Source organism: Apium graveolens, chromosome 7 (genome assembly GCF_009905375.1).
Source record: "Apium graveolens cultivar Ventura chromosome 7, ASM990537v1, whole genome shotgun sequence".
Classification (NCBI taxonomy): domain Eukaryota; kingdom Viridiplantae; phylum Streptophyta; class Magnoliopsida; order Apiales; family Apiaceae; genus Apium; species Apium graveolens.
This window is the reverse complement of record NC_133653.1, coordinates 173305886-173318916: the sequence shown is the minus strand read 5'-3', so window position 1 is coordinate 173318916 and position 13031 is coordinate 173305886.

Sequence of the window (13031 nt, the reverse complement as noted above, 5' to 3'; positions counted from 1 at the left end):
CACTAACTAAGTTGACCAGGAAGAATGAGAAGTTTGTTTGGACGGAAAAGTGTGAAGAGAGTTTCCAGGAGTTAAAACGAAGACTAGTGACGGCTCCAGTGTTAGCATTGCCAGATGAGACGGGAAACTTTGTAATTTATAGTGATGCTTCTTTGAAAGGATTGGGATGTATGTTAATGCAGCATGACAAAGTGATTGTGTATGCCTCCAGATAGCTAAAGCCTCACGAGCAGAATTATCCAGTTCATGACCTTGAATTGGCGGCTATAATATTTGCTTTAAAATTATGGCGTCACTACTTGTATGGAGAGAAATGTGATATTTACACGGATCATAAGAGCCTGAAGTACATATTCACGCAGAAAGATCTGAACATGAGACAGAGTAGGTGGTTGGAGTTGATTAAGGATTATGATTGTTCGATTAATTATCACCCAGGTAAAGCCAATGTAGTGGCTGATGCCTTAAGTAGGAAGGAAAGGCTGAATATGGTTAAGATTGTGGAGAAATGGGCACGAGACTTGGAAAGAATGGAAATTGAAGTTCGAGTATCTAAGGGAAGTCAGGAGCAACTATATGAAATTAGTTTCCAGTCGGCATTGATGGAAAAGATCAAAAGATGTAGGGAAGGAGTTAGGGAACAAGAGTTGGATACTTTGACAGGAGAAGAGTTGTGTACTCAAAGAGATAGTCAAGGTTTATATAGATTTTCATCCAGAGTTTGGATTCCTAATGTAACGGAATTGAAGAACGAAGTATTGCAGGAAGCTCATAACTCTAGGTTTTCTATCCACCCTGGTAGTACCAAGATGTACCAGGATTTAAAGAGAAATTTTTGGTGGCCAGGAATGAAGAAGGATATTGCCAATTGGGTAAGTAAGTGTCACATGTGTCAAACGGTGAAAGCAGAGCATCAACGACCGAGTGGATTGTTACAACCTTTGGAGATTCCCTAGTGGAAATGGGAAGATATTGCTATGCATTTTGTAGTGGGATTGCCAAAGACGAGAGCGAATCACGATGCTATTTGGGTAATCATTGATAGGTTGACTAAGTCGGCGCATTTTCTTCCGATTAATGAAAGGTATTCGTTGGAAAGGCTAGTTAAGTTATACTTAGATGAGATAGTTACTAAACATGGAGTGCATGTTTCTATAGTGTCGGATCGAGACCCGAGATTTAATTCCAGGTTCCGGACTAAATTTCAAGAGTGCCTAGGAACGAAATTGAATATGAGCACCGCTTATCATCCTCAGATGGATGGCCAAAGTGAGAGAATGATTCAGACCATAGAGGATATGTTGAGAGTCTGTGTTCTGGATTTTAAAGGTAATTGGGATGAGCACCTACCTTTAATTGAGTTCACGTACAATAACAGTTATCATGCCAGTATTGGGATGCCGCCTTACGAAGCTTTGTATGGGCGTAAGTGTAGATCACCGTTGTATTGGGATGAGGTAGGAGAAAAGAAAGTGTTAGGTCCTGAGTTGGTTCAGCAAACCAAGGATGCCATAGTATTGATTCGGAAAAGGTTGGAAGCAGCTCAAGATAGACAAAGGAAGTATGCAGATTTACATAGGAAAAATATGGACTTCGAAATAGGAGCTCTAGTGTTATTAAAAGTGTCACCTTGGAAAGGGTTAGTACGGTTTGGTCAGAAGGGTAAACTTAGCCCTAGATTTGTAGGACCCTTTGAGGTTTTGAAGAGAGTGGGAAAGGTCGCTTATTGTCACACCCCCAACTTAAATAGCGAAATAAATATAGCTATTACATCTTTTTAATGAAGAATACACAACCAAAATCCAAGATCTTACAGTTTATGGTTTGGAACAGCCCAACACTACCAACTATTACATCTGATTACAAATACCGAGTCCTCACACAACTATTATTACTTATTCTACCTGAGCTCGAACATAAGCATCAGCATCACAGGTCTTACGGGCAGTCTGCTTGAATCTAACCATAGCTGCTAGCTATAATATAAGGGTAAAGCAAGAAGTGAGCCAAAAGCTCAACAAGTGCTAATAGTACAACGCAAAACATAAATCGAGATATACCTTTAGGAATGACAATGGAAAGACATAATCAATGATAACGAGAGATAAAACTTATGTGAGTTGGCATCATTTTGCTTGCATCAAAACAAATTTTAAAAATCATTCTTAATCAAAATCTTTTTATGACGCTACGGATTACAGCCGGTGATCAGCCGCGAAGTAATCCCGAACCTCGCTGGGTTCTAAAACATTATTGGGAATCCCTAGGCAACTTTTAAGCCTAATATAAGTGTGGAAAGGACTCGCGTCTCAGTCCAGATCCACCATTCAAAGAAAACATTTATCCCCCTTTGGGACTGAAAAATCCACATTTTAATCATTTTAAAAACTGATGCCGATTTATGACAAAATCTCTTTCGACTGTAATCATTTTTATCAAGGGATTATAGATCAACTTGAAACACTGGAAATATGACACTAAATCTCAGGGCCATGATCCACTAGACTTTACTATTTTAGGGTAATTGAGAGGTTTCCATAAACAAGAACTTTGACAAGGAAATTGAGCAAGGCTATTGGATAATATGAAAGAGTAATGCCAAACTAGGCTTAAAGCAATGGTTGTAGACAAGGTATAGGTATTAGAACATCAAGAAGATAAGCATCACTGGTTCCAATAGGATAGAGGTGTTAAAATATAAAGAAAGTGATCATCAGCTCAAGATATAACAGGGTATCAAGCTTTTAGGGTAAGGATAGGGTTATCAAACAATCATGAATGAATTTAAGAAATGATTGGCTTTTAGGTATCAAGATAAAGTTTCTATCGAGGTTATTTCAAGAGTTGAATCAAAGCATCAGGGTGCAATATCAAGATTTCTCAGGGATCAATAGCATGATAATCAAAAGGATCAATAAGGTATTATAACAAATCTCTATTTTATCATGGCATTAAACTATCATGAAAGACTTTTGGACTACTTGCAATACGTACTCGAGGGTTCATGGCATCTCTATGTAACTCAAGGATAAACAAAAGATACGCTTGATTTAAATATATTAAAATGACTCAGGAAAATTGCATCGATATATATATGAACTGTTTACAGTAAATACGAAGGTCAAGTTGAATCACTTGCCTTGAGATAGACTGGTCTGGTCTGACTGGTAGGAGCAACAACTGGAGCTTCACTCGACTTTTATGGCAAGTTTTCCCTCGTCTCGAGATCCTACATAAATAATAATAATCCTCATTATAATATATTCTTACCATCTTAACCTATTTACAACCTGAAATTAAACATGGATGGCACTTAGGCCTATACGCACTTAATTCATATCCACCATTATATTTTCAAATGTACACACGTAGCCACATAATCACATATCGTATATTAATACCAAATAACATCATATACACCATAATGCCACACTAGGCTTGGATGATCTCGACTCACCACTTAAGTCACTTGGTCGCTAACTAAACAAAGTCTTCAAATTTGGGCTTCCTAACTCAATGTGCCTTTCCTAAATTATCCAAAACCTATTGACCCTCACTTGTGCCTTTTTCTCTAATGACCTTATACTATCTTACAACTATGGTGGTTGACCTAATACTCACTTCTAAGTGTTCTAAAACTATGTGATAAGTGAAAGTGCTCACTGGTACAAATTTCAGAATGGTAACTAAGGTTTCTTGAGTGCATTAGACACTCTTAAACTACAAGTTTTTCTTCAAAATTTTTACACAAGACTCTCCTGACCTAAGGGCATCTCACAAGCTTGATGTGGCTCAAAGGCCTGGCTTGGGCCTTCTTGGGCCTAAGCTAAAAGTCCAAGGTTCCCCTGTTTTTCTGGGCAGAAAATGCCCTGACTTGAATTAACTTGTGACACATGGTTCTAGCTCATATCCTATGAACTATGGTTGGAAAAACTTCTCTGACATACCCTCTAACTAAGGCCCAATTGGGCCTAATGAGGGCCTACCCATGACATGGCCAAATCTCCCTATTTCTAAGTTGCAACAAAACTGTCCCCTGCTGGACAGATTTTGTTATTCTACTTGTGCACCTAACCAAATGACATGCAAACCTCCAACCAACTCCTAAAACCTATTATATACTCCCCATACTAACTTCTGGTAGCTTGGGCCTCAAAGTGCACATCAATGACATGGTCAAAACTCACTCTAAACCTCAGGGTATTAAACTGATTTTTCTGCAGAAACTATAACTCTCATTTTTCCAAGGTTTTGACTTGACAACTCAACTAACAAAAACTCAATACTTAAACCAAGACTTATACATGGTAATCTACTGAACTAACTCCTTTATTCTCAAAATAACATTGGGTGAGATCATCCATGCCTAAAAACAACAACATGCAACTAAATATATAACATGCAACTCATGGAAAGCACATAACAAGATTTCGGCTAGGCATAAAGTTGTAAATGCTTGCAAAATCGACTTGCACCTAATACTTATCCTTAATAATTATGAAATATAACTCCTTTTAAGTATTAATAAGAAATTCATCATGGAAACAATCTATTTAAGCACATCTATTTCGAATTTTATAGATAACAACATGATTTCGAAAAGAATAGCATGCAAAACATGGTTGATCATCATTTTAATGTCTTAAAACTAGCATGCATAGCTAAACATAAATTTATAATGAGATTTCAGTAGCATGCAAAGGATTTTAAAGCATGATATCTCCATAAAAGACTTAGTTAGCACATATACATAATATATCTCATAGAGAGCTCTTGAATTCACAAGAATCAAGAGTTTCTCTTTGGAGATCACACAAAACTACACATGCAACCATGAAACTTCATCTTCCAAATCACAAAACTCTTGGGAAGTATATAAAATAAATGTAGGTGAAAGAATTACACTAGGGAAGATGAGAAATGGAATGAAAAATGGAAGGGAGTGGGGGAAATGGGGTTCGGCCGAGAGCAAAAGGGAGGGAGGGGAAGAGAGAAATTTTTGTGGTGTGTTGGAGTGTGAAATGATGAATGACTTCTCTCCACTTTGATTTGTTTGTTTTATGCTATTTGGTTGACAAGTAATGAGTGGAAGTGAGAACTTACAAAAATATCCCTTGGCTAAAGTTAGGCCATTTTGCATGCAAGGCTAAGGTAGTAATTTGGTAATAATCAAATGAGTTAGTGGGGTTGGAAAAGTCTTATTTGCCCTTTGAGAGAATAGAAAGAGAGTTTGCATGCAAGGTTATTCATGTAATTTGATAATTATAACAAATAAAATTTGTAAAGATTTATTTTTATAAAATAAAATACAAGTTCAAAAATTATAAAATTTATACCATAAAATAACTTGTATTTTTAGAGACTTTATAAAATCATTTTCAAAATTTGTGATCAAAATGCCTTTTAAAAGAAGATTTTTCCAAAGCTTAGAATATTCCTTATAAATCAAAAATAAAGAAATTAAATAAACTCTTGCTTTGAAAAATCATATACTATCCAAAGCAAATTTATAATGCAGAAATTTTCACTCACACAAACGTACAATCATTGAATATATTTTCATTTGACTTAATATTATACCAAATTCACAAATAATATTACATAAAATGCTGGTCGTAACATCCTCTCCCCCTTAAGGGATTCTGTCCCCAGAATCTAAGAGAACAGATGAGGATACCGGGAACGCATATCAGACTCTAACTCCCAAGTCGACTCTTCGACCTTAGGGTTCTTCCAAAGTACTTTTACTAACTTTACTGACTTATTTCTAAGACTCTTTACTTGCCAGTCGAGTATTTTAACCGGTTGCTCCATAAATGACAGGTCTGCCTGAATTTCTACGGGTTCATATTCTATCACATGGCTAGTGTCAGGATTATATTTCTTAAGTAACGACACATGGAACACGTTATGCACATGCCGATACTGAGGTGGTAAGGCCAACTCGTAGGCCACCTTTCCTACTTGACTCAAAATCTCAAAAGGACCTATGTATCTAGGTGCTAACTTTCCTTTCTTGCCATATCTCATCAACCCTTTCCTAGGTGACACCTTTAGCAACACAGCTTCGCCAATTTGGAATTGAACATCCTTACGTGCTGGATCCGCATACTTCCTCTGTCTATCTTGAGCAGCAAGCAACCTTTTCTGAATTAACTTGACTGAGTCATGCAACTGTTGTACCAATTCTGAGCCGAGAATTCTTCCTTCTCCTACTTCATCCCAACTTGTTGGTGATCTACATTTTCGCCCGTACAAAGCTTCATATGGTGGCATGCCGATACTGGAATGATAGCTGTTGTTATATGAGAATTCAATCAATGGCAGGTGGTCGTCCCAACTTCCTGTAAAATCGATTGCACAACTGCGCAACATGTCTTCGATTATTTGAATCGTCCTTTCGCTCTGACCATCAGTCTGCGGGTGATACGCCGTGCTCATATTCAACTTCGTACCAAGACATTCCTGGAATTGCTTCCAGAATCTCGAGTTAAATCGGGGATCTCTGTCTGAAACTATTGATACGGGTACTCCATGCCTTAATACGATTTCGTGCACATACAGATGAACCAACTTGTCCAGTGACGACTTCTCATTTATTGGAAGGAAATGCGCCGACTTTGTAAGACGATCAATTATAACCCATATTGCGTCATGTCCGGATTTTGTTCGCGGTAGTCCTACTATAAAGTCCATAGCGATATTTTCCCATTTCCATTCTGGAATCTTCAGGGGCTGAATTAATCCGCTTGGTCGTTGATGTTCTGCCTTTACTTTCTGACAAGTATAGCACTTCGCAACCCATTCTGCCACGTCTCGCTTCATATTTGGCCACCAAAAGTTCTTCTTTAAGTCTTGATACATCTTGGTGCTTCCCGGGTGGATTGAAAATTTCGAATGGTGGGCTTCATGGAGGATCTTATTCTTTAATTCAGGTACATGAGGAATCCATATTCTGGATGAAAACCTTAGTATTCCTTGCTCATCCCTTTTAGTATTAATCTCTTCTCCAGATAACTGATTTTTCTCTTTTTCCATTACTTCCTCTTGACACTTCTTTATCTTTTCCATTAGTGTTGGCTGAAAGGTCATTGCACGACAAACTTCTTTGACTTTCCCATAAGCACAAAGTTCCAATTCAAATTTTCCGTCTTCTTCAGATAACTCTTTTGATGTTATCATCATATTCAATCTCTCCTTCCGACTCAGCGCATCGGCCACTACGTTCGCCTTTCCAGGATGGTAATTTATCGAACAGTCATAGTCCTTGATCAATTCCAGCCATCTCCTCTGCCTCATATTGAGCTCTTTCTGAGTAAAAATGTACTTTAAACTCTTGTGATCCGTGTAGATTTCACACTTCTCTCCATAGAGATAGTGTCTCCAAATCTTGAGTGCGAACACTATGGCGGCTAGTTCCAAGTCATGCGTCGGATACTTTAACTCGTGCGGCTTCAACTGTCTTGACGCATATGCTATTACCTTACTGTGTTGCATCAACACACAACCCAAACCCTTATGTGAAGCGTCGCTGAATATTACAAAATTCCCTTGATCATCTGGAAGTACCAACACCGGAGCTGTTACCAACTTCTGTTTTAACTCTTGAAAGCTATTTTCACATTCTGCACTCCATTCAAACTTTTGATTCTTTCTGGTTAACTTGGTCAATGGCGTGGCGATCTTCGAGAAATCCTTGACGAATCTTCTATAGTATCCGGCCAATCCTAGAAAACTTCGCACTTCCGTAGGAGTCTTTGGCCTCTCCCAACTCATAACTGCCTCAATCTTCGCCGGATCCACTTTAACTCCCTCATTTCCAATAACATGCCCCAAAAATTGAACTTCCTTTAACCAAAACTCACATTTGGTAAACTTGGCATACAACTTCTCTTGTCGGAGTATCTCCAATGCTATCCAGAGGTGCTGCATATGTTCTTCTTCCGACTTAGAATAAATAAGGATGTCATCAATAAATACCACGACAAATTTATCCAAATACTTCTTAAATACTCGATTCATCAGATCCATAAATGCGGCCGGAGCATTGGTCAATCCAAACAGCATTACTAGGAATTCATAATGCCCATATCTGGTCCTAAATGCGGTCTTGGGAATATCTTCTTCCTTGATCTTTAATTGATGGTATCCCGATCTCAAATCAATCTTCGAAAAGCATTTTGCTCCCTTTAACTGATCAAAAAGGTCATCTATCCTTGGTAGCGGGTAGCGGTTCTTGATCGTTACTTTATTCAACTCCCGGTAATCTATGCATAGACGCATACTCCCATCTTTCTTCTTCACAAAGAGAACAGGTGCTCCCCATGGCGACGTACTTGGTCGTATCACTCCCTTATCCAATAATTCTTGTAGCTGGCTCGCCAACTCTTTCATTTCTGCTGGTGCCATCCTATACGGAGCCTTTGAAACTGGTTCCGTGCCTGGAGCAAGGTTGATCTCGAACTCAATTTGTCGATCTGGTGGTAAGCCTAGTAGTTCGTCGGGAAACACATCGGGGAACTTATTAACTACAGGAATATCTTCCATGCTGGGGCTGCCTCTCTCTGAATCCACTACATATGCTAGGAACGACTCACAACCTTTTCTAAGTAACTTCTTAGCCTGAATAATTGTAAGAAATAGTTGCCCTTGCCTCTGCCCCTTAAATACTACCTTCTCTCCACTCTTCGTCTTTAAATACACTCTCTTGGTCTTACAATTTATCTGAGCGCTATTCTCTCCTAACCAATCCATTCCTAAAATTATAACAAACTCTCCCAGCTTGAAGAGTATCAAGTCGGCTGAGAACTTATATCCCGAAATATCAATCTCACATTTTGGACAAAATTGATTCACAGGAATCTTCTTTTGGTTCGCAATTACCACATTTACTACCTCACTCATAACCTTTTTATCACATTGGAGCTTATCAACAAAAGATTCTGATATGAAAGATCTTGTTGCTCCCGAATCAATCAATACTTTAGCTTTGACATTATTGAGTAAAAGTGTACCTGCTATCACCTCAGAATTCTGAACAGCATCTTTCATCTTTAGATCAAATGTCCTTGCTGTTGCTTGCGGGGTTGGTGCGGGTGGTGGAGGTAACGCCAATACCTCAGCTGGCACACTTGCACTGGTACTTGCCACGTTCATCAGAGCTCTGACTGGTCCTGTTGCCTTACACTCCCTAGCCATGTGTCCAGTCTTCCCACACTTGTAACACGTAACTCCTGGCTTCGGCATCTTGCACTCGTTTGCCAAATGTCCCTTCTGATTGCACCTATAACAGGTCATACTCAGCTTATTGCATACTCCGGGGTGCCTTCTTCCACAGTGCTTGCATTCTGGCCTCTGGAACCTGTTTTCTCCAACTTGCCCTTGGCTTGCCTGATTGTTCCCTTTTGATTCTTGCCTTTTGCCCAAATTTCCCTTCCTTTGAAAATTTCCGCCCTTCTGGAAACCAATCCTCTTTACATTCCGATCTTGCGAACTTCCAGCTTCAGACTTTTCTCCATAAAATGGAACCTTCCTCTTCTTGTTATCCCTCTCTTTCCTTGACTGCATCCCATTATTCTCAATCAGAGCAGCTTTCTGTACTACTCCCGCATAAGTTTCAAGCTCAAACATAGCCACCCTATCTCTGATCCAAGGCTCCAATCCTTGCTGAAATTTCTTTGCTTTTTCCTCCTCAGTGCTGGTATACTTTGTCACAAACCTTGACAACTCAGTGAACTTCTTCTCATACTCCAATACAGTCATGTTCCCTTGCTTCAACTCAAGAAATTTTAGCTCCATCTGATTCTGCATGTACTTAGGGTAATACTTGTCCAGAAATAACTTTTTAAATCTCTCCTAAGAAACCTGCTGAGTGACTTCCATAGCTTTTACTGATTCCCACCAATAGATGACTTCTCCCTTCAAGAAGTAAGTGGCATACGGTGTCTTCTGATCGTCTCCTAACTATACCAACTCAAAAGCCCTTTCCATCTCCTTGATCCAGGTGTTTGCTATCACTGGATCAGTGGTATCATGAAATACAGGTGGATTCACATTCTGAAAAGCTTTGAAAGTGACAATTTGTCTAGGTGGTACTGGTGGTTCAGGTGGTTGGTGTGGCTCACGGTTATCTTGGTTTTCAATTCGTTGTTGAAGGGTTAGTTGTTGTTGAGCTATAGCATTGGTTTGCTGTTGCAAGGTTTCCAGTAGTCGAAGAATATTTGGGTCTGTGGTGAAGGTGGTTGTTGGGTTCTTCTTTTTGGGAGGCATGATCCTGAAATAAGAGTTGTGTCATAACAAATATGAATGATAAAATGATTCGAGGGTATCGCATGGCATTCTCATTTACATATGGGGTCAAGTTTCCAAATTAAGCAGATATGATGATAAAAACATAAAATAACAGTTGAGAGCAAATGGAACAATAGCACATAATTATTGAAATTTTTAAAGGTCACAGTACATAGGATTGGGACATAGTCTGATTCTAGGAATAACAGGCTTATTTAAAGGAAAGACGGAAATAACTGGGGATTCCATAGAGTCTGATAGTACAACAACATGAAAGGTAAATGGAAAGAACTAAGGCTCCACTCCATCTGAACGGGGCTTGGTAGTCTTTTCCTCTCGAAGCGTCTTCACAATGCTCTGGAGCTCATCCGCCACCATCTGAATGACATACTGGCTGGTACGGTCCCGGTGTGCTGGCATCTCCTCAAGCTTAGTGTTGATGTACTGAACCAAGGTCTCAAGTCTCGCAATCATCTGCTCCTTGGGCTTCCCTTCGTAGTTTCGGCTGTCCGGATACACATTCTTCAGTCGGTCTATCAGTCGGTCGTACTTGCCCTGAAGCATGTCGAACTCGCGCCTCAACTCAGCATACACGGAGAAAGCAATAGTGTCGTCCGACCCAGAGGATGACGAGGAATGCGCCCTTTGCTGACAACCAATAAGAGGAGTATTAATAATAATTTACTTAACCTACTCTCTCGCATAATATCTATAACCTACACACAAATCCTATAACCTATTTGGGCTGTCCAGAGACTCTAAACCGGAGCTCTGATACCAAAACCTGTCACACCCCCAACTTAAATAGTGAAATAAATATAGCTATTACATCTTTTTAATGAAGAATACACAACCAAAATCCAAGATCTTACAGTTTAGGGTTTGGAACAGCCCAACACTACCAACTATTACATCTGATTACAAATACCGAGTCCTCACACAACTATTATTACTTATTCTACCTGAGCTCGAACATAAGCATCAGCATCACAGGTCTTACGGGCAGTCTGCTTGAATCTAACCATAGCTGCTAGCTGTAATATAAGGGTAAAGCAATAAGTGATCCAAAAGCTCAACAAGTGCTAATAGTACAACGCAAAACATAAATCGAGATATACCTTTAGGAATGACAATGGAAAGACATAATCAATGATAACGAGAGATAAAACTTATGTGAGTTGGCATCATTTTGCTTGCATCAAAACAAATTTTAAAAATCATTCTTAATCAAAATCTTTTTATGACGCTACGGATTACAGCCGGTGATCAGCCGCGAAGTAATCCCGAACCTCGCTGGGTTCTAAAACATTATTGGGAATCCCTAGGCAACTTTTAAGCCTAATATAAGTGTGGAAATGACTCGCGTCTCAGTCCAGATCCACCATTCAAAGAAAACATTTATCCCCCTTTGGGACTGAAAAATCCACATTTTAATCATTTTAAAAACTGATGCCGATTTATGACAAAATCTCTTTCGACTGTAATCATTTTTATCAAGGGATTATAGATCAACTTGAAACACTGGAAATATGACACTAAATCTCAGGGCCATGATCCACTAGACTTTACTATTTTAGGGTAATTGAGAGGTTTCCATAAACAAGAACTTTGACAAGGAAATTGAGCAAGGCTATTGGATAATATGAAAGAGTAATGCCAAACTAGGCTTAAAGCAATGGTTGTAGACAAGGTATAGGTATTAGAACATCAAGAAGATAAGCATCACTGGTTCCAATAGGATAGAGGTGTTAAAATATAAAGAAAGTGATCATCAGCTCAAGATATAACAGGGTATCAAGCTTTTAGGGTAAGGATAGGGTTATCAAACAATCATGAATGAATTTAAGAAATGATTGGCTTTTAGGTATCAAGATAAAGTTTCTATCGAGGTTATTTCAAGAGTTGAATCAAAGCATCAGGGTGCAATATCAAGATTTCTCAGGGATCAATAGCATGATAATCAAAAGGATCAATAAGGTATTATAACAAATCTCTATTTTATCATGGCATTAAACTATCATGAAAGACTTTTAGACTACTTGCAATACGTACTCGAGGGTTCATGGCATCTCTATGTAACTCAAGGATAAACAAAAGATACGCTTGATTTAAATATATCAAAATGACTCAGGACAATTGCATCGATATATATGAACTGTTTACAGTAAATACGAAGGTCAAGTTGAATCACTTGCCTTGAGATAGACTGGTCTGGTCTGACTGGTAGGAGCAACAACTGGAGCTTCACTCGACTTTTATGGCAAGTTTTCCCTCGTCTCGAGATCCTACATAAATAATAATAATCCTCATTATAATATATTCTTACCATCTTAACCTATTTACAACCCGAAATTAAACATGGATGGCACTTAGGCCTATACGCACTTAATTCATATCCACCATTATATTTTCAAATGTACACACGTAGCCACATAATCACATATCGTATATTAATACCAAATAACATCATATACACCATAATGCCACACTAGGCTTGGATGATCTCGACTCACCACTTAAGTCACTTGGTCGCTAACTAAACAAAGTCTTCAAATTTGGGCTTCCTAACTCAATGTGCCTTTCCTAAATTATCCAAAACCTATTGACCCTCACTTGTGCCTTTTTCTCTACTGACCTTATACTATCTTACAACTATGGTGGTTGACCTAATACTCACTTCTAAGTGTTCTAAAACTATGTGATAAGTGAAAGTGCTCACTGGTGCAAATTTCAGAATGGTA